At 40.4% G+C, this 25,285-nt stretch overlaps 1 long non-coding RNA gene across 9 annotated transcripts; it reads right to left on the reverse strand.

The window, feature by feature from the left end:
- Positions 1–759: 759 nt before the first annotated feature.
- On the reverse strand, positions 760–22,824 carry LOC106016121 (uncharacterized). Of its 9 annotated transcripts, none has more exons than XR_011806400.1 (6): positions 22,632–22,824; positions 20,553–20,668; positions 13,375–13,528; positions 12,335–12,944; positions 8,576–8,753; positions 760–2,056 (listed from the first exon to the last, which is right to left on the reverse strand). It is a non-coding gene; the product is annotated as an uncharacterized lncRNA (long non-coding RNA). The 9 variants fall into 9 exon arrangements; XR_011806401.1 differs by having other exon boundaries at positions 12,335–12,418; positions 12,769–13,528; XR_011806397.1 differs by adding an exon at positions 3,098–3,204 and having other exon boundaries at positions 12,335–13,528.
- Positions 22,825–25,285: the final 2,461 nt, after the last annotated feature.

Below are 25,285 nucleotides of genomic sequence, written 5' to 3' on the forward strand. Positions count from 1 at the left end.
GGTCAGAGAAGGTTGCTCAAGACTGTTTCCAGTCATATCTTTGAAGCTCCTAGGGATCAAAATTTTAGTCTCTCATCCAGCCTCTGCCACTGCTGGGCTGTCACGCAGAAAAGAATTTCTATTTATATCCAGTCTGAACCTATCTTGTTTCACCATATGTCTCCCGTATATCATCATGTTCCCACACACCACTGAGAGGAGACTGGCTCTGTCTTCACAATGACCTCCCCATAGGCTCTGACATCCTCCCTCTGCCACCTCTTCTCCAGGCTGAACAAGCCCCTCTCCCTCAGCCTCTCCCCACAGGTAAGTGCTTCACCAACAACCATTGTGGTGGCACTGATGAACTTGCTCCAGCTTGTCAATAGTCTTCTTGTACTAGGGACCCCAAACTGTTTGCTGCATCTAGATGGTGTCTGATGAATACTGAGTAGGTGGGGATGACTACTTCCCTCCGTATACTGGCTGTGTTCTTGGTCATACAGCCTTGGTGGCTTTTTTCAATTTTTTGCTGCAGGGCTCTTGTGCAGCTTGCTATCTACCAAGTCTTCCTTTCCCGGTCCTCTCCACAGAGCTTCCCCAAACCTGATATACTGTCATGGTTCCGCTCAAGTAGGCAGCCGAGCTCCACCACAGCCGCTCTCTCACTCCCCCTCCTCAAAGAGGAATGGGGAGAAAATATGTGAAAAGGGCTCAAGGATTGAGATAAGGACGAGAAAATCATGCAATAATTATTGTAACGGGCAAAACAGACTCAGCATAAGAAGACAGATAGTAAGATTTATTGCTCATTACTAACAAGCTAGAGAAGTGAGAAACAAAGAAAAAAAATAAAAGCACCTTCCCTCCCATCCACCCTCTTCCACCTCCTCCCCCCGAGCGGCGCAGGGGAATGGGGGAATGGGGGTTATGGTCAGTCTACAGCACTTCTTCTCTGCCGCTCCTTCTCGGTCACTCTCATCACTGCAGTCCTTGACGAACTGATCCGGCGTGGGCTTCCCACAGGCAGCAGCTCTTCCAGAGCTGCTCCAGATATGGGTCCGTACCACGGGGTCCATCCCTCAGGAGAAAACTGCTCCAACCTGGCTCCCCCACGGGCAGCAGCTCCTGCCAGGTCACCTGCTCCTGCGTGGGCTCCTCTCCACAGGCTACAGGTCCGGCCCGAAATCTGCTCCGGCAGGGGTCTTCCACAGGCGGCAGCCTCCGTCGGTGCAGGGCCACCTGCTCCACCGTGGCCTCCTCCACGGGCTGCAGCGTGGAACCCTGCTCCACTGTGGTACTCCATGGTCTGCAGGGGTCATCCTGCTTCACCATGGTCCTCACCACAGGCCGCAGGGGACTTCTGCTCCGGCGCCTGGAGCACCTCTCCCCCTCCTTCTACACTGACCTTGGCACCTGCAAGGCTGTTTCTCACTCCCTTGACTCTCCCGGCTGCTGTGTGGCGCAGCATTTTTTTTCCCTGTCTTAAATATGCTCTCACAGAGGCGCAAAACAACATCGCTTATTGGCTCAGATCTGGAAAACAATGGGGCCCTTCCCAAACATGCGGCGGCTTCTAGATCTTTCTCACAGAAACCACCCCTATGGCTCCCTGCTACCAAAACCTTGCCATGTAAACCCACTACATATACCCAGCTTACATCTCTGCAAGTATTTTGTTTGTTTGTTGACTGGTTTTTGTCATTGTTGTTGTTGTATATTTGATGGTTAGTTGTTTGTTTGTTGTTGTTGTTGTTTTGCAATTGCAGGGCTTTGTATTTGTCCCAATAAAATTTCATGAATTTTTTCAGCCAATTCCTCCAGACTGTCTGGGTTTATCCGGTTGGCAGCTCTGCCCTTGACTGTATCTACTGGTGCCCCCCAGTCTGGTGTCATCTGCAGATTTGATGAGTTCATCACCTCCTCTAGGTCACTAATAAAGATGTTACAGAGGTCAGGTCTCAGGAAGAGGATTGATCTCACTGCAGATCTGGTGGTGCAGAGAAGAGCCACTCAGGTCAAGGAACTCTGAGTATCTGTTTTAGACGATCCCCAGCTTGGAGAGATCAGGAACTGACTGACAACCAAATGACAGCAAAGGAATTAAAACAGGGAAAAAGTAAAAGAAAAAAAAATAAGGAAAGGAAAGGGAAAAAAAGGGAGGGAGGGGGGGAATGCAAAGAAGGAACAGCAGTCAAGAGAGAAGAGTTTAAACTTAAAAGTGATAAGAGGTCATAAATAAAGCAGCAGAGTACTTGAAGAGATAGTCAGCCAGGACAAAGAAAACCACTCAGCTTGCCCAGGGCTTTTTGCACTGTGCCTGATTCAGTTTGCTTTAACTGAGTTCATGTTTGTCCATCACCATGGCTTAAAGGTAGATACAATTGCAAAGCAGAATTTCTTAAATATTCCTGAAAACTGTTGATTTTCATTTGAAGGTCACCATCTGAACATAAAGAAAGTAGTGTAACAGTAAAAGACTTCTAAACATAAAAATAATTATTTTGTATATTCCACTGCATGTATGCACGTGAAGGCTGACAGAAGAGTAGGAGAAAATTCTCCACTGGTCCCAGGTCCATATGAGCCTTTATTTCATTGACTTTATAGAAGTCTAAGTTGGGGTAAGCTCATCATTTGTGACTCCTTTTACAGTCAATAGACAGGAATCAGTACATCCAGAGAGTGATTTATTAGAGCAGTCTTAAATGATGAATCTCCTTGGAGACTTCAATTTCTCTTCATTGACTATAAAGGGAAGGTCATGTGTCTAGCTTAGACTTAGATGCCTAACTCATGGCAGAAAGCAGTAATCCTTCCTCCTGTAATTACACAGACCACTGGGGACACCACCTGAATCTTGCTCAGAACTGTTGATCCTTGTGGGAACAAGAATTTTATTGCATAAGACTGTAATAGGATCTAAATCTTCCTGCCTGCTTTTTCTCATTGCCTTTGGTTGACAGACACTGTTTTAAAAGATTAAGCCATAGAGACAGTGGGAAAGAGCTTGAGGGGAGATGTTGCTGTGCAAGCAGTGAATTTAGAAAATTAGCAACACAGATCTCACTAAGGTGAAAAAAAAAATGTATCTGTTTCTTTACACCATTGCACTAACCTGCTTCAGTCACAAGTTGCATCCTGTGGCTGTGGAGCATGCAGGAAGTCATAAACACTGAAATGACTTTAGAGCTGCTCCAACATGGTTTTCACTTGGTTTTGAATCTGTGTTGGAAACACCAGAGCGCAGACTATATCATGCAGGATCTGTAAGGAAACAATACACTGCCTCCTTGGGAACAGTGTGATTCCCAGGGGTCTGTGAGAGGCATGTGCCCAGGAGATCCAAATGTGGCATTAAATCCCAGTCTTAGAGCAAGGTTTGACCACCTAAACAGAAGTGCCTAAATGCCACAGCACCTCCAGTTACTCCAGAAGAACATGTGCCTTTCATAAGCTATGCATCACATCAGCCCCATATGGGCACTTCAGATGGCATTAGGCACCTCTTGTAAATTGAGTTGTTTGTTGCAGGCCAACAGAATAACTTCCAGCCCCAGATTACACATCAGCAAAGTGCCAGTTCTGGTATGCATCGCTCAACAAGTGACATATGCTATGTGAACAGCCTGGCACCTCTTCTCACATGTGCACAAAGGTGAACCATTTTAACAGGGAGCTGCAACAGCTGCAATGGTTGTACTCTGGCAAGATTACTTTCTGTACTCTGCACTAGGTGCTCTTCGCACTTCCATATGCAGTATCACAGGGGAGAGGGAAGCATTTGTCCCATCTCATTTCAGAAAACACCAGTACAAATCTGATACAAATATGAATTGTTCACTGGAGAGAAATGGATATTATTTGGGCACAGTTTAGCTGACACATTTTAAATATATTCTTTAAAATGACATCATGCGAACATCAATCAAGATCCAGTCCCACCATTAAAGAACACCAGGTGGTAAGAATCTCAGCAGGAAGGCTGCCAAGTACATTGTCCATCTCTTGTGGAAATTGATAAAGTTGCTCAGAGAAACTCAGTTTGGAAAGTCTTTAGCAGATAATCTTGCCTATACTTCTGCCTCTGCTGGATTGTCCTACTAAGCAGGTCTATCTGCCTCTGTCTCACTGAAATGTTTTTACTCAGGTTTTTCAAGTAACACAGTATGAGGATGACAACTTTTGATGAAGTAATCTGAGAGACAAAAAGATGTGTAATATGTATATGTGTGAACCTGTCCATGTGTCTTCCCCACCACGTCAGTCATGCCCCATCACTCTGCAATGGTCCCAAGTTACCGGACTTTCTTCATTTCCATAGGAAAATTATCTTAACATTTATTACTTAAAAAGTTCAATCAATAGTTATTATGTACCTAGCCTATATTTTATTTCCATAAGAAATTAAGATGTAAAGAAGAAGAAGAAAAAAAAAAAAAAGGCAAAAATGTGTAGAGGCATACAAGAAAGAAAGAGCTTATGGCATATGCATGAGCTTAAAACTTCAAGAAAAAAAAAGTTAAATTAATGAAGGTAGTTCGCAGTTTAAAATTAATTATTTTTGCATTTCTTTTTCTCAGAGGTTCCTCTTCAATATTCCAAATATAAATGGTGGTGGGATTATTTAGAAGTGGAGTACATTATAACTAAGGCCTATAGCAACCTCACTCAGCAGTGAAATTTGTTGTCTCCCTCTGATCCTCAGATTATGGAGATGAGGGGATGAATGTACATCAGTAAGATTCCCTACCGAGATAGCTTTTCACTCTTTTCAGTAAGAAAAAGATCAAAGGCAAAATAGCTAATTAACATACCAAAGGAGACAAAACCCCTAGAGCTTTATCGTTGTTGCAATCCAATAATAAACAGCCAAGTACAAAAAAGATTATTTGATAGTGACACACAGAATTGAAAGCCTTTGAAATGTCAGCTTCTCAAAAAAAAATATTTTTGGAAGGAAAAAATATCCATAATTATACAGAATAGTGCCTAAGCATTCGGGAGTAACTCTTCATTCCTGTGAGAGCTTGCTTGTAAAACTACTTTGCTTAAGAACAACAGCTTGGTTTGCCTTTATCTAAAGTAAAATGGAAAGAAAAAGAAAAAAAAAGAAAGAAAAAAATACAAAAACCTTCACATCCCTTCCTGAGTAAACAGTTGATTCTTTTATAAATTAAAAATTAAGTACTGTTGTTCTTGTTCTATGAGAAAATATCGTCAGTCCCCATTCCCAGACCAGCTTCCAGCTTTAACAGACTTGGGAACAGTGGGAGACCAAGGTTTTAAACTATGCCTGTCTGTTGTGGCTAACGTCTATGCCATGTTACAAGTTCTAGGTGCTTTTATAAAGCCAGAAACAAAAAAACAAAATCATGTAGCAGTAACTTGTATGAAACTCAAATCAACTGTTCAGACAACATAGATACACCAATACTAGTAAAAGAAAGTGGACTAGGGTAATGAGACCAAGAATATTAAACTGTCTAAGCAGTTTCTCTGGCACACTTTTGTCTCAGAGTAGCTTTTGTTTCACATCGCTGTTATGAGATTAACACCACTCTGAGGCCATTCCCAGCAGATAGCTGGCACAGCCCGCCTGGTTTCAAGGGTAGTTGTAGATGTATGGGTGCAAAGTGTGACATTCACAGGGCCAAAGGATGGTCACTGTTCTGTTCCATTTACAAGTGCAGATGTAACCAATCACTCTGTGTTAGAGAAATACTTACTTCCTGGGACATCAGAGTTTTGAGTAAGGAAAGCTGGGAAACATTGTAGTGAATGGCTCCTTGGGAAACAGCACAAAACATTGCACTTTTATCCTACCAGAGGCAGGTTTGCATATTTGAAAATTCTTGCATAATAGAGATGATTTAGAAGACTAGTTCTTGCATGGATACTAGTAAAGAATATTCAGGAATCTGTTTGAAAATGTCCCATGGGATAAGGCAAGGAAGAGACATCCAAGAAAGTTGATTGCTATTCAAGAATCACATCCTCCAATCTCAAGAGCAGTCTATCCCAGGAAGTCCAGTGAGGATGAAAAGGGAGATCCTAGCAAAATTCAAGCATAAAAAAAGAAAGTATACAGAAGTTAGAAGCAGGAATGGGAGAAATACAGAGCCCAAGCCTGCAGTTAGGAAAGCCAAAGCCCAAATGGAATTGAATCTGGTGAGGTATGCCAAAGACAACAAGAAGAACATAAGTGACAAAAGGGAGAGTAGGCAAAATGTGGGTGTGCTGCTGAATGAGTCAGAGACCCTGGTGACACAGGACATGGAAAAGGCTGAGGTACTGAATGCCTTATTTTATTCTGTCTTTACTAGCAAGACTGGCCTTAAAGAATGATAGGTCCCAGAGATGAGGGGGAAAGGCTAGAGCAAGGAAGATATACCCTTCGTGGAAGAGCACCAGGGCAGGGAATGTTAAAGCAAACTGGACATACATTCCATGGACATTAATGGGATTCACCCACGAGTACTGGAGGAGCTGGCTGATATCATTGCGAGGCCACACTCAATTATCTTTAAACGATTATGGCAACTGGAAGAGTTGCCTGAGGACTAGAAGAAAGCATATGTCACTTCTATCTCTAAAAAGAACAAGCAAGATGGTCCAGTGAACTGCAAGCAGTCAGCTTCACCTTGATCCCTGGGAAGCTGATGAAGCAACTAACCCTGGAAACCATTTCCAGGCACATGAATGAGAGGAAGAGGATCAGGAGTAGCCATCATGGGTTCATCAAAGGGAAGACATGTTTGACCAGCCTGATAATCTTCTATGAAGAAGTGACTGGCCCATTTAGACAGGGGAAGAGCAATGGATATTGTCCACACAGACTTCAGTAAGGTTTTTGACAACATGTGTCATAAGATCCTCATAGAGAAGCTGAGGATGTATGGGGTGGATGAGCATACAGTGAGGTGGATTGGAAACTGGCTAAATGGCCAGGCCCAGAAGGTGGTGATCAGTGGCACAAAATCTAGTCAGTAACTAGTGGTGTGCTTCAGAGTCAGTACTGGATCCAGTCCTGTTCAACATACTCATTAACGATCCGTGGATGTTGGGGCAGAGTATACCCTCAGCCAGTTTGCAGATGACACGAAGCTGGCTGTTATATCAGAGGGTTGTGGACCTGAACAGGCCAGAGAAATTGGCTGACAGGAAGGTCATGAAGTTCAACAAAGGGAAAGTCCTGCACCTGGAGAGGAACAACCCCAGGTACCAGTACATGCTGGGGGCCACCCAGCTGGAAAGCACAAGGTCCTGTTTCAACCAAATTGAACATGAGCCAGCAATGTGCCCTTGCCACAGTGAAGGCTAATGGTATCCTGGTATGCACTGGGAAAAGCATTGCCAGTAGATCAAGAGAGGTGATCCTTTTCCTCTGCTCAGCTCTGCTGAGGCCACAACTGAAAGTACTGTGTCCAGTTCTGGGTTCCCCAGTACAAGAGGGACATTGTACCACTGGAGAGAGTCTGTCAGAGGTCCACAAAGATGAGTAAAAGGCTGAAGCATCTTTCTGATGAGGAAAGGCTGAGAGAGCTGGGACAGTTCAGCCTGGAGAAGAGAAGCACCAGGGGAAAGCTCATCATTGTATATAAAGTTCTGAAGGAAGGATGCAAAGGCGACAAAGCCAGGCTCTTTTCAGTGTTGCTCAGAGACAGGACAAGAGGCAAAGGGCACAAACTGAAACACAAGAGGCTCCATCTAAACACCAGGGAACACTTTTTTACTGTGCAGGTGACAGAGCACTGGAACAGGTTGCTTAGAGAGGTTATGGATTCTCCCTCCTCGGAGATCTTCAGAAGATGCCTGGACATGGTCCTGGGCAACAGTGTCTAGATGTCCCTGCTTGAGCAGTGGGCTTCAACTAGATAACTTCCAGAGGTTCCCGACAACCTCAACCATTCTGTTACATCTTTTCACATCAAAAGTATTTTTGCTTTGTTAGGGCTATCATTACTGTAGGAGAAAATTGAATTTCTGTTGCTTTTACTCCACCTACACTCTGAATAAAGACAGTTTCAGAGGCCCAGTCTTCCACTGTGCCAAGCTTATCACAGCAGCTAATACATACAGCAATATCTTTCCATTCCGAAGACACAATTATGACCAATAAATCCCCAAAAGATGTTTAGGATGTGGCAATTCATGGAATACATTGTGGCTTAGAAAGACCTAAGTGGTTCCTCAGTCCAGGGCATTCTGGCCTGAAGAACCATTGGTAACCACATAAAGATATGGTCAGCAGGATTGATGCTGTTGCTGTTCTGATTTACATGTCAAAAGGGTCCAAATTACACACCACTGAGCTTGTCCTGACAGGTCTGGCAGCAAAAGACTTTGCTGCTTTTTTCCCCACTAATGGCAAATCAAAGCATGTAGCATAATTTTCCCAGAAATTCCCAAGCTACCAGAAATCCATTCTCTTCTTCAAGAAGAAAAGCTTTATTATGTAATCTACGTGAGTGATAAACCCAAACTGATCCATAACTACAAGCTGTGTCTCACAACTACCCTCCAGGTATGGCTGAGTGGTAATCCACTTTACAAAGTCAGTCAAGAAAGAATTGAGGAGAAACCTTGTACTCACCTAATAAACAAAATACGTCTATGGATTTCTTGTAGAATCTGTGTTTTGGACAGACAGTGGACTTGTCTTTACTCTTCCAGAGTTAGTATTTTCAGTGTGAGTGAGAAAAAGCAAGTAGCCAAATTTAGTCTCTGTTGTACTTCTGTTTCAAAAGGACTTCAAAAGACTCTCAGAACACCTGCAGGACAGCAAAAAAATATAACAATATTGGGTCAGGTGTCTCAAGTCACACAATTGTCACATTTGAAAGTACTTTAGCAAAAGTGGAAACAAATATATATAGTAGAATGGAAGAAATATTGTGCCACACTGACTCCTTGGCAAGCTACCAAAAGATAAAAGTCTTCCAATGAATCAATATAAAAAGTCTTTTATAAAGCATAATATTTGCTTTAGCTACAAGACACAATTTTTATGTCCTTTATCTTTTCACTCTAAACCATTAGAGAATTTACCAATACCAAGTGTATGTTTTCTTGTCTGACTAGTCTCATCCCTTGTCTCATATTTTCCTAAATGTAATTCTTTCTCAGTCATTAATCACTAGAACTAGGCTGATATTTAAGAAAAAAAAAAAAAAAAAAAAACAAAAAAAAACATATTCTTGTAGATGGTTAAATGAATTCACTTTAGTTCTTGTTGCATTTACTTTCTCTGATTATTATAAGGAAAATGTTTCCAGGGAAGGGAGAGAAGAGAGAAATGTTAAGACAGGCAACTATCTGTGAGTATCAGAAAACAATCACAGAAATCAAATTAGAACAGAATATAGACGAGTATGTTGTGACACACTGGTACAAATATTCGTCTATATTCTGTTTTAATTTGATTTCTGTGATTGTTTTCTGATATTCATAGATCAGTCAAAACTATTCACATTATGAATAACAAACACACAAAGACTTGCTTATGAAATGGAGAATTATTTCCATAAATTAATTGGGAACAGATTTCCTCACCAGATTTCCTCACGTCTATTCACACACAGCAGCAGCTTGTTCCATAGACAGGTTTTTCTTGCTTCACTATGAGTAACCAGGAAAGAATTTGACCCTTAACAAACGATTTTGAATAACGAATATGTTTTTTAAATATTTCAATCTGCTTCTGGGAAAACTCATCAGCAGAGCAGCAGGCAAAATTTGCTGTCTTTATTACTTTTTATTATTTAGCCATCTACTCTAGCTGTTTCTCCAGACCTCACCCTTTAAATGTCCCCACCCTCCCCTCTTTAATTTCAGCGGTTGTAGTAGACATTTTTGTAAAAACCTCCTGTTGGTAACATTCATTACACGTTAGTCTGCAAAGTTATGAAGTAAAGAATGCTTGGAATGAAAATGAGGAAAATAATTCCTACAGAGGAAATGCAGTGGTAATAATTATCAACTACACTTAGTTTTCACTGTTTGATTATGATTCTCAGCCAGCTCCCATAATTTCTTATTCAGAGGCAATTGTGGCAGCGGAAAAAGGAATAGGCTTTTTAAGGTCTTTGTGAGGCTCACTCAGTTCCTTTTTATGTTAGACTTATCCACACAAAAAGATACACTAAAAGAATATTGCTCAGATTGCAAAGTCAAACACTCCAGCACTAGTAAATGCCAAAATTAAGATTTCCTGAAAACATTAATTCAGTCCCTTATGCATATGCATTGTGCCACAGTCTTTAATTACTTGATGACATACTATTTTTCCACCCAGTTCTTGCCTCATTCTGTGTTCATGCTGGATGGTGCTCGCTTAATGAGTAAGCTATTCAGCATTTTCTTTTATCCTCCACATTCAGTGTGTGGCCCCAATGCTTTATTTACGGTACACTATTCAAACCCTGCTATGAAGACAGAATTAATTTTCTCATGGGCTTTTCTATGGCTGTCATCACTATCATATCTTAAATATTCATTAGGCCAGAGAGAGGGAAATGTTGTAGCTTGGTGGTTGGAAGACTCACCTGGGAGGCTTGCTCTGATGCAGCCTCTGCTCCAATGAATACTTAAATAGCCTGTATCAAACAGAGCAGCTTTGAGAGAGAAGATGCTAACCGGCCAGTACCTACAGATTCCTGATTACAACATTCATCAAAGAGGTGGGTAGCTTAGGTTGAGGACTTCACAGATCAGGCAAAATCTGGCCCCTGACCTCCAGATGATTAACTATCATGTATCAGACTGCTGCTTTCTTTTCCAGTGAAAAGCTACTGGGGATAAGGGACTTAGCTATAGGAGGTGGTTTATCACTGTGTGATGGAGAGAAAAACTGGCTTCCCTCCATTTGGAAACACCTCCTAATGGTTCTCTTAGGGAGCTTCTCACCAAACTATCTGACTTCAGCTTCCTTTGTTGGATATCCATTTTTTTCCATGCTCTGTGTTGGTGCTCAGATTATAAGGCTGTAAGTCAAAACCACATTGCCCAACAAAGGATATAAGCATGTCCTAGTCCACAAGGAACCTAAAACAGGCTAATTCTTTTGCCTCATGTTTCCTAGTAGTCTTCTTATATAGTGTTCCACTGGCACCTGTGGCAGAAAAGCTCTGCTCCAAGCAGCTCTGCACCCGTCTCTTTCTAAACGTAGAGAAGCTGGAGTTTGAAGCCCAGTCTTCAGAAAGCAAGGAACCAAAGTAGGCTCTAGCATCCCAATGCTACCCACCTCCTTTGCTTAATCATACCTCTGCTGAATCAATGGCAGAATTTTGAGAGGAGGAATGAATAACGTCACTCAAAAGCACTTAATCTCCTGGCTAGGGTAACTTCCTGCTAAGTTTAGTACAGGGTCACAAACTGCAGGGGTTTTTTTTAAGCTGGGAGGTATATTCGCAACTTGTTAGACTGTCTGTGGTTGAATGCAGCTGTCTTTGACTTTGAAATTTATTCTCAGCTATGACAGCAGTAAACATCAGGTTTTGCAAAACAAGAGTCAACCTCCACCCACTTTAATTTAATTTCTTTCTAACTCAGATAAAACTTGATTATATAATGCCTGCCTTCTTCAAAGTCTCTTGCTTGTTTAAGGACTTGGTTTCTTAATTGCTGGGGGTTCAAATATTAGAAGTAATACTTTTTTTTTTTTTTCTGATGCCAAAGATTTCTCATAAGCAGGTTTCTGTTAGTCGTTTGTTTGTTTGTTTTTTAAAAAAAAAAAAATCTCCTATATCTGTCTGCACTCTGTATAAAACATTCTTGTGGATTTCAGAGGAATTTTCATAGGATTTTTCCCCTTTCCTTTTAAATCATCTACTTCAGAATCTCAACTTATTTTTTAATCATTGGAAGACATATAATTTGTCATAGAAACACAAGCTTTCTCACATACAATACACTCCAATTTGAATTTAAATGAACATTGATGGAGACAAAAATGATCTAAAATTCCATCTTTCTTCTGGGAATGTATTTGAAAGATTACAAACATCTGAAAAAAAAAAAAAAGTCTCCAAAATTAGCTATAAACACAAAAGCAATCATTGACTCATTTCACCTTAGCCTCCCAGGTAGCAATGAGGTGACAATAACATATAATCACCATTGCCTAAGGTCAGATTTTAACTCATGTCCTTAACCCTTCAAAGTTTATACCAATCTTTTGAACTATCTAGATGGTTTAATAGGCTCTTTTATTCACCCACATTTAATTACTTGTCTCACATAAATATTTGGTTTTGATTCATTAGAATACTTACTCTGTGCTCATGAAGCACTAGTCAATGCATAAAACCCTTAGTGAGGATTACAATCATTAAATAATCTCTTGCAAGCTCACCATAATTTTCATCTGTGGGTCCCGTTTCCTTTAACAGGCCAAGGGCCAGCATCAGTGAAGGATGAAGTTACAGACTACACAGACCTGAAAACCAGAAAGCCCAATTATTGTAACTTTGCCACTGAAGGGCATCTGGGAATTGCTACTGATTAGCAGCTAGACAATAGCCTAACAAGCAGTATGTCTGCATTTCATCAGAGGGCTCCAGAAAACATATGTGGTATTGTATAAATAGTGTGTAGGGACCAGAAAACAACCAAATATAGCACTCAAAGATACATAGCTTGAACTGAACACATGGTGATGGTAATGATTGGCACCCAAGTGCATGCTGAGCACAGGCCTAAAGTAACGAACCAATTACAAAAATCATGATAGAGGCATGGGAAAAGATCATTAGGAAAACACGTCATGATGTATAATGAAGTAATTACTTGTATACAAAAGTGAGTTGTATCTGACTTTTTGTATGCATACTGTGGGATCCATCATGTGCTGCTCCACCAAGAGTAGAAAGTGTTGTGCTTCTTACTTGCCCCATGACCTCAGTAAAGGGACCTGTGTTACGTCTCCAGTGCTACATCAAACTGCAGCAGAGTCTTCATGGTAACTGCAGAAAATACCAAGGTTGAAACAGGTGAATGTGGCCTATGGGTAAGACTATTTACTCTGAACAGCCTCCATTGTCTTGGGGTCTCTGAATTGAATGCCTTGAAGCATAGGAGAGCCAGCTGGAACCAGACAAAAAAAAAAAAAAAAAAGGCAGCCTTCTAAACAGTCTAATTTACCTTTGTTTCCCCCATACATGGCTGTGTTGAGAATGAGAACCATGAGGTTTTTCTAAGTCATGCTTATTGTCACCATGACTTATTCTTAGTTACTGGAAAAATGGAAACCATTTCATTATGGGTATAAGGACATCTGAAGTATCTACGTGAAAACTGCAATCAGAAAAATAACTAAAAAAATAACCAAAAATGGATATTTTCATTTACAAAGTGCCTGGAGTTAGACAACAGCTACATCCAGCTGATGGGTACCTCTCCTTCTTTCCACATCCTCCTTTCATCACTAGCAGCCACAGATGTCTTCTGCACAGCCCTGCCCAGAGGTCCTCATCACCTCCTCCAGCCCTGCTGCCATCACCATGAGGCAGATGGGTCTGCACACATGAGCAGTGAGAAACAAGAAAGCCTGTGGAGAGAGATAGGAAAAAAAAAAATGAATCCCCTCACTAGCTTCACGGACAGCAGCAGCAGTCAATAGGAAATGATTATTTGTCTCCCCTCCATCTTCTCAAAGACTGGTTACCTGCTCATGTCACCCTCATATCTCTAGCAAGACTCACACAGGTTGCAGAGTGAGGATGGGACTGACTCCTGGAACCTTTTCCAGTTGTCTCCCCTTGCGCTCTGGTGCAGTCCTAAGTACCTGAGAGGTCACTGCCTCCATACAGCATGGAAACAACCCTTCAGGGGATTTCATAAGGCAAAGAATTCAGCATAGACACTAATGTCAGTACTTCATCTGCCATCCTTAGAATGCCCTAATTCTGGAATATAGACTTGTCATGGTGCTGGGTAAGTGTCACAGAGAGAGGAATTTCTTCAACCTGCAGAGTTCAGAAATAAATTAAACTTTTGTGCAGGGTAGAGGAGAGGAAGAGGGAAGAAAACGGGACACAAACTCTGTAACTAAGCTGGTAGGTAGTTCACCTGCATCTAGAAGCATTTCTGGGTTATGGTCTGTTCTCAGGACTATTTCATTCTTCATTTACATCCAGAGTATGGTTAAATGGTGTTTATTCACAAACATCATCAGACATTATTCCTTATAATCAGCAACTCAGGTTACACTTTCCAGATCAGTGGAAGATGTGTGTTGGACTTTTTCACATAGTGAGCTCTGAAAGTGTCTCTTTCTCCAAGTGAGTAATCTAACAGCTAAATTATGTACATGTAGCTATGTAGAAAATTGGCAGAGATAGTGCATCTTCTGACTTTTTTTTTTCCCCTCAACACAAGAACGAAGTTTTTATAGCTATAGGGATTCCAGCTCACTTCATGGCAAAGTGAGCACAGGGTAATTCCCTGAAATCTGCAGCTCTGCTGTGGGAGCATGGGGAAGGACACAAGATCATTCATTTGCTTAGAGTTTCCCGACTCAGTCCATGGACAGGTTTGGACTCCAGCCCAAGGCACTTTGCTTTGCTCACACGCAGAGAAGGGAGCTTATGTATCCACCTGGGTTCTGTAAAGGACAGAATAAGGGACAAACACTTTATATCTAATAACATCTGGCTTCTCCTGTTTAAGCTGTAGTCTTTCACCATCTGATGCTAACAGATCATCCAGACTCTCTGAGAATGGAAAAGGATTATGATCATATCTGTCTACCTTTGGGGTCATGATTAGTAATGTTGCTATTTTTATTCCTTTGCTGATGTACATTTAGATATTTCACAGACACTTTTAACTTACTTTGTCAATAGTCTGTCTCCTTTTTGCTAATTTATATATATATATGGCTATGAACTTCTCTATTTTCCTTTCATTTTTATAACATCTAAACTATACTTATGTCTTCTTTTTCCATCTAGCAGAGCTTCCTTCTTGATATTGGAGGGTACTGGGTGAGAGGAGCAGAACTTCTACAGAAGTACTCAAAAATGTGTATTTTTCCTGTACAACCTTACACTGTAGATATGCCTGTGCCAAACCTTGCACCTTGCTGAACCTGACCCGTTGACTTGACTTCCTGTCTTGGCCTTGGTGCTGCCTTATCACTGCAGGTATATCTGGTGGTCCCTGGGCTCACAGACAGCCCTTGATCCCTGTCCCTGCTCTGCTGGCCTGTCATGGGACACCATGGAACTGTGCTTTTGTCAAAGAGGACACTCTGCCAACCTTTGTCCTGTCTTCTCTTCCCTGCCAAGCATCTCTGTTGCACCCTGACACTACGACATTCATGAAGCCCTTTTTCCCTAGCATGTTATTGTCTGTAACATTCAGATCCTCTGATCTGTTTTCATTTAGTAAACCTCCGCATGGGTCCAAGCAGCAAGAGTGCACAGAGCATCCCTCAGTACTGTGTGAAGAAATGCTTCATGAAGGGAATGCAGAGATGTTTCTGCCCTCGGGCACAGTGGGATTTTCACAGCAGTCAATATGCTCTAGGATGCCAGTGACTTTTCTTCAGTGGGACTTCTCAGCAAGGTCTGCTGTACTGCCAAGAGCTAGGGCTGCACCCAGAGCAGGCAGTGTGAGTAATTGATTTCTCAGGTCACTCAGCAAAGAAAACAAACCAAAAAAAGGCCTCATTTCTGACTGTTTGGAATGTCTTTCACTTCTTCACCCAAAGAGGAACTAAAAAGGAAATGAAAAATGCTTTTTCAGTGTATAGTATTCCACTCAACAGAGAATAAGAGTGCTTTGGACACAGAAAATTAGTATGAAACCCTCTGCCACTGAAGGGAGAGAGACAAATTCACAAAATTGTCATGTGACATGGATTTTCCTCTTACTCAGAGGCACAAAGGCCTGAAGCCAGGATTTGGATACAAGTCTTCTATTGCTAGCAGTAGTTGAAGCCACATCTCCTAGACCCACAGCCTGGATCGAGTTAGGATTCAGAGCTCCATTGCAACATTGCTCCATGTATTGTTAGCAGGACATCATCTTAATGTCTGCTTCATAAAGTGGAACAGTTCTAGGAAGGACATTAAACTGCACATCTTCCCTAAAATACCGCTGGTGTGGGCTGTCTAACCAGCAAGACAGTCAAGATCAAAGCCATCTTCTGACTGATTTATCATGGCCAAACAATCCAGGACCATCTGTGTCATCAAATGTGTGTCATTTGTGTCAGTCTCCTGTGAGGTTTTCCTCCAAGTCACAAGAAGAATCATCTTCTGTCCTAGCAGTTACAGCTCTTGAATGCTGGGAGGATTATATAAAAAATGTCATCTTATCTACATATTATCTATATTATCTACAAGAACAACCAGCCCAGCCCCAAGTAGCTTACCAGGAGGGACCTTCCCTGGCTGCATAAGGAAAAATTAAAATTGTTTCAGTACAGCTCAGGCACTCAGTACTATATCTCCCAGAAACTGAGCAAATGCTCTGTGACCATACTGCTGAGGAAAAGCTGTTTCTCTATTCTGCCAGATTGTCACTCTTGACCCAAATTTATGCTAACTTTAGGACAACTATCACCATATTTTCCAAGGAACTTAACTGGTAACAAAAAATAATTACCAGTTACCACCTATGATTTCTACTTTTTCCATTTGAGTAAATTATTTCAATTCTACTCCATACTTTTCCACTTTTTATGCAAACTCATACCAGTCCATGTAAAACAGACTGTAGAGATTCTTTAAAATCAGTCCTCCAACCCAAATCATTCTGACAAATTCAAAGCCAGTACTAAATATTAATAATCTAAATTAATAATATTTTGTAGCTATGTAAGTGGAATATGGATTACAGGAGAAAGACTTATCAGACATTTATGTCAGTAAAACTGTCTAGATGAGAAAGTACTCACCATCCTCTTCTTTTTTTTTGTCATCTCTTTCAGTCACCAGTCTTATCACAAGCCATCTCTTCTTATTTCCCTAATACAATGATCTCTACATCTATCTGTCATTCAGCCTTGAGTGAAGTGGCTGTTTCACTCATCTGACAGAAGTAGAGTTGGTTTGCCAAATTTCCATCACTATCACTGAGTGGCACAACTCTGGGATATTAATAAATACTTTCTTACCTAGGGCCACCCAGCATGGATTACTTTGGAGTCATCTCTTATCTTAGTGCAACAATTATAGCATTTAATAGGTTGAGGGATACAGCGTATGTAAGATTTCAGGAAATCCCTTCACAAGATTTTCATTCCTTAGTTGAGATGCAGGGCACAACTATTTAAGGATTAGCTCTTCCCTCTCCCAACACATGCCTCTTTGATGATACCACATCCTTCTAGCTTCTTCTGTAGAACAGAAATGGAGAATAGACATGCTGGGGGAATTGTTAGGCTCAGGGTCCTTTACACCTTTAAGGCAATTACATTCCAAGACAAGAGTATCTAATGTGCAGCACTTTCAGCATGTGTAATGGGTATCTTTATGAAGTCACGAAAATCTCCAGATATATTGCCTTTTTAAAGACTGTCATATGTTATAAACCTTCAGCCAAGTTTAATGCAATTTTGTAGGTTTTTTTTATGTTTTCAAAGTGGAAAATGTTTTCTCATAAAATATATGGGCATTTTTTACTCTGTAAAGAACTCTGTGAACTTTTTTTCCCCCATGGTGGGGAACTAAAGGCAGAATTTGGTAACAACCAAAGATAATTAATTTGCTGATTTGTGTGTCTTAATGTACATTCAAACAGACACTCAGCACCATACTATCTGAACATTATATTTCTGTAATGGAGGAGCATACAAAACAGTTTCCAGAAAGTAGCAACTGCCAGAGCAGTACTTCAAAGAATGAATACCATATATAAGTGTCCTTTGCATAGTACTCTGGACTGAGCAGATGATATTTGTGTCACATGAAGGGCAACTTCTTCCAGAGATGTTCCAGTGAAATTAATTCCACATGATTCATAATCAAGATGTATGGAGGAAAGCAGTTCACATATTTCTGAGCAGACGTCTCTGGCATCATTGCCTACAGAAGTAGAAGGCTGGGCATAATAACAGGCACAGAAGGTGTTGATATTCCTCTCTCTTAAATTAACCAGGCAGAGCTTGTTGAAAATATCCCATCAAAATGTATTTCTGAAGGAAAAGGTTGTGTCAGATAGACAAAAGAAAATCTATCTGTGTATATTTTTCTGCTTCTGTAGGCCAGATCTTTGACTGTACAGCTTCACATCTGCTCAGAATTGCACATTTCTCTCTCATAGGTAGAGTTTCTCAGACTCACACCTCCAGTGCCACAGTCAAATTTCTTCTTTCTTGGCACCTTAGGTATGAAGCTAAGCTTCTCACTTCCCTTATCCCTTCAAAAGTTGTTTGTTTGTTTTTTTGTTTTTGTCCAGTGTTGTTCTGCCTTTACTGACAGTCATTGAAGTTTGATATAGCTATCTTGCTATTCCTGCACTAGGAATTTCTCTGTCATGACCTCTGAACTTAATTCTAATAGTGAGAGGAAGGCAAATCAGAGAAAGGAACAAAACCATACCCCCAAAACATATTTTGTAGCTGAATACTTGTGCACGTAATGAATTCCTGGTGTCAAGCTGACTGCATTTGTGTGTAGGCGGGATGACCTCACTGTCACAAAAGCTGTTTCTATGTAAAATTATCCCTGTCTTACATGTCCCATCACTAAAAAAAATAAAATTAAATTAAAAAAAACTTTAATTTCCCTCCTCAAAATAAATCTGTTCTTGGTTACAACTTTCTTTTCTATCAGGATTTCTCATAGGAAAAAGACTTTTCTTTTGAGCTATTGTATATACGGGACTTACAAAATGATAAATAACTGTCTGGTTCACATGGTGTTAAACTGGAAATCAGAGTGAAATGCTGGAAGAGCAATGATGGAATGATATTTAGTGACCACCCCAAAAAAGATGAGCTGCTGACGGTCTTTTCTAGCAGAAATTTATAAATCTCTTTAAAGCAGACCATGTTACAGAAATCTTGCTTAGAATGACAAAGACATGAGTAAGTGTGACAAGTCCCTCATCAAAGAAAAAATGTTTCAGTCCTCTGTCCAAATAGATTTCAAAAGACACAATGAGCTACCAGTTTTGTCTGTAAATGGACACAGAGTGACAGATCAAGTATGGCTTTTAACTGATGATCATATAGTAAATAAGAAGAGAATGCCTCCACAAATAATTCAGGCACTGTTATTATCCAGCTCTTCCGATACTTCCATAACCATTTCATCTTACCTACTTTGCTCGCCCCAGTCAATCAGGCTCAGGAAAAAAAAAAAAATCATCAAAGGAATAAAAGTACAAGTAGCACTTCTATTTTCACTGCTGACATCCCTTATGGTTCATTACCTAACCTGGCAGACCACTTCAGACTCTGAATGGAACGAAACACATCTGACCTCCTAAAGTCTAAGCAGCAGAATACTTCCTTCCGAGTGAAGCAGGTGACCCAAATAAAGCACCCATATACACACATACATCTACAAAGTCCACACTGGCAGACTTTCATGGGACTCCAACCATGCTGGCTCTGCCTGGAACATGGGGAGTATGCACATCTAAACCTGCTTGCTTGGAAGCCACCCCAGCAGTACCCAACAATGTAGCACTATTCTTATTTTCTTATTGCATGGTGAAATCTCTTCCTTTTTCCAGCCCCTGACAGAAAAAGGGTGAGAAAAGAATTAACTGACTAAAGCATGGGAGAAATGGGAAGAAATGGCAGTGAAAGAGAGTAAGTGTTGAAGATAATGAAGCCACTATTAACTTCTTCTCCTGAGAACCCTGTTTCTGGTTACTAAAGGCTCAATTCAGCCACCTGAACATAAGTTTATAGTGTCACATTAGACCTTGAGGGTATCTATCTCTCCAGCTGCCACTCCAAAAGCGCTCACATCTATAAATCCTGTGGAATACGTGTTATACACCTGCAGATGTCAGGGTTACCCTAGGGTATCTAACATAGAAGAAAACTTGTGTTTAAGGTAACTGTATCATTCTTTTGTGGTATGACTCAACCTTAGACTAAGACATATAAATTTAGGACCAGGATGCCGTTGACTAAACAAAAGCACAAAGTGACATTTGAGGCAACCTACAGTATCCAGGACAGTCAGGTCCTGGATCCTAAGGCATCTCAAATAGCAGTAGATTTGAATGTTTACGTACCTCAGGTGTCTGACTGTGTCCTGTATATATCAGTTCCACATATGGTTGGTGGAGATCTTGGCTTATTTCAGTTACACACATACAAGGAGTTAAGTTTAAGGTGCCCTATAGTGTGGAAGACACATGGAGATGACAGATATGACAAAATACACACAATAGAGCAATAACTTTCCATAGTTGTACATGAGAACCAAGGAAGATATTTCTGGGAATCGAAAACATCAGTGAGTCAATGTGTGGGCACCTGAATTCACTTCCCAGCCATTGCATTCAGTGGTGCCTAGAAAGTGCTTCAGATAGTGTTGAAGTAAACACCTGCAATAGGACTATAATAAGATTATAGCTGATACCTTCTTTTAGACACCTACAGTTAGTCATCTTTAGCTGGAGCTGAATCCCATCTTACTGATCAGATAGACGTAGTCAGAACAGGCACAGGATCAAATCCATCCACCATTCAACAGCAGGTCTGCACACCTTAGTTCTGAATGGCACAAGAAACTCTGGATTACTGCAGGAGACAGTGCAGTTGGTCAGCTAGGCTTTAAGATGTCCTTATAAAGGTAAAAATAGGACATTATACTTCTAGGATCAGCTCTGTCAGAGTGGTATAGATAGAGCCACTGAAGGCCCAGTTGCTTAAATAGCTCTATACAAAACTACTAATTCAGATCATCTTAGGGACTGCATAGTGCTGACTACTTAAATGGTCTCATAGTTAACCACAGCGTGTTAAGAGTTGTTAAGGGCACCTAATGAAACAAATCATCCTGTTTCTCAGTAAAAGTGACTGGTTTACTATAATTTTTCATCTTGAACTGGTTACAAAAAATAAAAAAAATAAAAAAATAAAATAATAATAAAAAAAAAAACTGTTTATGACCCAAGTATCAGAAGGACATAGTTTACCTTCCTGTTTTTGTTTTACTGTTAAACTATATATGTTGAAAGTCACTACATGGGCAACAAATACAACAACTCTACAACACTTTCCACCATGACCTCTGTGTTCATGTGTTAAGCTTGGAGAGATAGACCGGACTAAACAGAGGATATTAGGTCTGCTTAGTTTCCGCAGGCTTCATTGAGATTCAGGTCAAATAATATGTCAGATATTTAGCCTGACTTCTTGCAATGAAGCCAGAGAATTCCACCTAGTACTTTTTGTCAAGAAGACATTACTTTTTCCATTATGGTGGTAAACGTTATTATTGTTTTGGATAGGAAAGCACTATGGCTGGTCTAGAGTTCCTACATTATTAAGATAACTACCCATGGCCAGATAAACACCATCACTCATAACATCAAATCAACAGTAGTACCATGGCTATCTAAAAGTTTTGTCTTGTTATTGCTTCTGACCTAAATTTACAAAATGTCAGAGGTTACTTTCCATCTTGCTGGATTTCACTGTTTTGGGGAATGTTAAATGTTTCAATGCTATGTGGAATTTGGGTTTCTGTAAACTCCACTGTCATTCTATCATTGCTGCCTCTGTGTCCTCCCTTTAGGTGATGGGTAGATCTATAATTTATTACATTTTGCAAATACACTGTCAGCTTACTGTCACTTGCTAGTCTACTTTTGAAACCTCTCTTTCGACAGTAGCTGACAAAGACTGGGCAACCAGACAAAGACACTCCACTTTGGGTCTAGGAAAGCTACATGTAGGAGATGTGAAAGGAAAAGACAAATTGCATTGTCCTCCTTGCTTTCTTTGGCATTAAGATAGTAATGAAAGGAAGGAATATAGAAAAGCTGGGATTAATAAACCATTTGTGATATAACTTTTGATCACCAGTTCTCAAAATCATAAGCATGAAGATAAATATACATATATCCAGATTAGAGCAATGGAAAGGAGGAAGGGAGGAAAGGAGGAAGGGAGGGAGGAAGGGAGGGAGGAAGGAAGAGAGAGAGGGAGAAAAGGAGCGAGGAAGGGAAGGAGGGAGGAAGAGTTAAACTCTGCCTATTACGACAACGTTTTAAAAAAAATAAATCAATTAAATTGTTTCAAATCTTCTGAAAATCCTGAAACATCAATACTGTCATGACAGTAGACATTTGTACTCTATGTTCATTATAAAGTGAATATATTTATTGTTTATGAAAAGAAATTATCTACCCTATTGCCTAGGCATTTTACAGTCTTCCCTGCTAACTTTATGTCTTTCAGGTCTAACCTTGATAAAAGTTGCAATTTTTTTTTATCCAGTATGTCTTTAAGCCTTGTGGTTTTGCCAGCACTGAGAAAGGCCGTTAAAAAAGAGGTGGTTAAACACAGGTTAACTAATGAGATACTGAATTTTAATACTCAAGGTAGACAAGCACTGCTTTGCATAAAATCACAGTTCAGCAGTGATTAGCTGGCACACTCTTAAACACAGCAGTGTTCATCTAAAGTAAACAAGTGGCATTATGTTAGATAGCAGGAGAAAAACACTTACACAATACAGGAGCCAAAGACCCGCTCAAAGGACTTGTGAAAATGTTACCCCCCTTGTCGGGTGCCAATCCCAACAAGCTTTTGGTCAGATTGCCAGCCAGACAGAAGCCATTTGTCCACAACGTGGGCCGACAGGACCAGGAAGGAGTCTCAATGCCCTGTTGTTTCACACAGGATTGCAAACAGCCAGTAGATGGTAGCAACTGTCGGTCACTCGTAACCTGAGCTGGATTCCTGCCGACAACCTAGTTATAAAAAACTCGGCATTTCATTATCAACTGCATGAGCATGCCATGAGAAAACTTCATTAGCCTTTGCAACTGCTAATTTTAGTTGACAGATGAAAGTGTTGTCAGAAATAACACTATAATGCACTATAATACACTATAACTCCTATATATGGAGCTTTTTAAGCTACACAGTCCATTTCAGGCAACATACAGGGGAAGAGTAACACCAGGGCAGAACTGCATCTGCAGGGTCTGTGAAAATGGTCTGAACAGATGGAAGGGTAAGGAGAGAAAGCCTGTCTTATCTATCCATAAGGCTCTGGTTTTGGAAGGAGGAAAGTTAATTGAACAGAATAGAATAAAGAACAAAGGAGTTATTACATGTATGCAAAACTTTCAAGACTAAAATCTACATCTCCATGTTTTCCAAAAACTGTCAAGTGTCTTAAATGTTAAGCGTCCTCCTTTGTGTGGAGGATATCAAAAATGCAATCATCGTGCTTATGAGAAATACATGAAAGAAGCAAATGTCTCACTGTTAGAAAAAAGAATGCAGAGATTTCTTATTAGTGGAATACTCTCTGGCCCATGGTAACGGTTACTGACAGAAAATTATTAGCTTGAAACTATAGGATGTGTCCTATAAAAAGAATTTGTAAATTTAATAACATAATTTCTGCATAAATTAAAATATTTTAATAGAATGTACTTGCTAAATAGTTGAAAAAATGCTAATTGAGGGAAACATCTGCTCTGAACAAGAGCATTTACCACAGGCAAAGTGCTTGTCTGCAGTGGTAGTTTGCATGAGGAATAACAGAATGCAAAGCCTCAAACTGTATTTTTACTCTGACAGAGAGTTTAAGGATATGGCATGTTGAGTTTGACATTCGTTGTGTCCCTGATTTCCATACCGTGTTTGCTCAGTTTTCACAGGAAAAATGGAAGGAGGTGGGAGGAGGTGGGGAGAAGACACTGCGAATGATAAGAGATGTCAATGAAATGCTTAAACTGGAATATTTGTGTTAAGCTGTACTTTTCTGGGGCCGTCTTTTCTTTGTTACCATCACTAATAAGGATCTCATAGCTATGCCTCCCAGTTTTCCTGCGAAACACCTTTGTGATGCTCACCTGCAGACTGCGAAGAAGGTACAACCTGCTTAGTGGTCCTGCAACCAGATTTGCACCAAAAAAATCTGGCATGTGATGCAAATGTAACATAAAGAGCCTCTGTCAGCCTTCCCAGGCTGGCCTGGTTTTACAGAACTGCCAAGTAACAGCGGTTTGGGACCTTTTTTTTTTTTTTCTTTTTCTTTTTTTTCTTTTTTTTTTCTTTTCCTTTTAGAAAATCATCATCTCTGTCCCTGAATAGACCCAGGGAGCAGAGCTGCTGAGTAAGAGGGCAGAGAGCTGGTGCAGATAATAGCAAAGCTCTGCCTGCCATTTTCACATCCCTGCTAAGCTGTCTTTAATAAGCATTACAATTAGCTTCTGATAGCTGCTCAGAGGCCTACACGAAGCAGGCTGGTTGTCTGAGTATGGGTCTTATTAGTGAGTTGTCTCCTCACAAAACTGCCTTCACAAGTGACACCCTTCTCAGCGGTCTCCACGGAAGCCAAGGATTGAACCCATTCAGAGACTGAACAGTTTGCAAAGCCCATTCCCTAAAGGACACAATAACAGGAAAATAATATAAAGGAGAACAAAGGCACAAGAACAGGATGACACAGAAGACCCTATGCTGATGCTAAATTGAACTTATTTGTCATAGAGGGTTTTTCGACCTCTGAACTATCAACCCAATCGTTTTCTCTCAGACTAAATATACTCATAGCTAGTTTTGGCAACAAGTAATTCCACACAAGCGTCTGCAGCTTTTAGATACAAAAGAATAGCCTCCCTTTAAAACTCCAATTTATTTTCCACACTAAAATAAAATTATGGTGTAGCTGAAAATAACAGCAGCCCACAGTTTTCAAAATACCCAGTAGAAACAATCTGGCTGGCTGACCCCTTGCCTGAGTTTCGTGATTGTAGAGTCACCAAAATCTAGTTATAATGATATTTTCTTTATTAAATTATGTGCTTCTGGCAGGTATGCCTTCTTTTTTTGTAAAGGACAAAGAGTATAATGCATGATCTCAATGCAGTTAAACATCTAAGATGTCTTTAAAATATACTTTGTGTAAAACAGAATTAATACCAAAATGAAAAATGTACCTGCACTGAATCAACGAAGTTTAAAGCAGGTTTTTTTTGTTTTTGTTTTTACTATTATTATTTAATTTCCCTTTTCATTATTATGTTATGCTGTATGCTACATTATTCCAGACATCATCAAGGACTCAACACAAAATTCTGCATTTATAGACTCATTTTTTTCTAAACTCCAGCTGAGAAAATACGTTTTAGTTAAGTTTAAATC

The sequence above is a fragment of the Anas platyrhynchos genome, chromosome 1 (genome assembly GCF_047663525.1).
Source record: "Anas platyrhynchos isolate ZD024472 breed Pekin duck chromosome 1, IASCAAS_PekinDuck_T2T, whole genome shotgun sequence".
Lineage (NCBI taxonomy): Eukaryota > Metazoa > Chordata > Aves > Anseriformes > Anatidae > Anas > Anas platyrhynchos.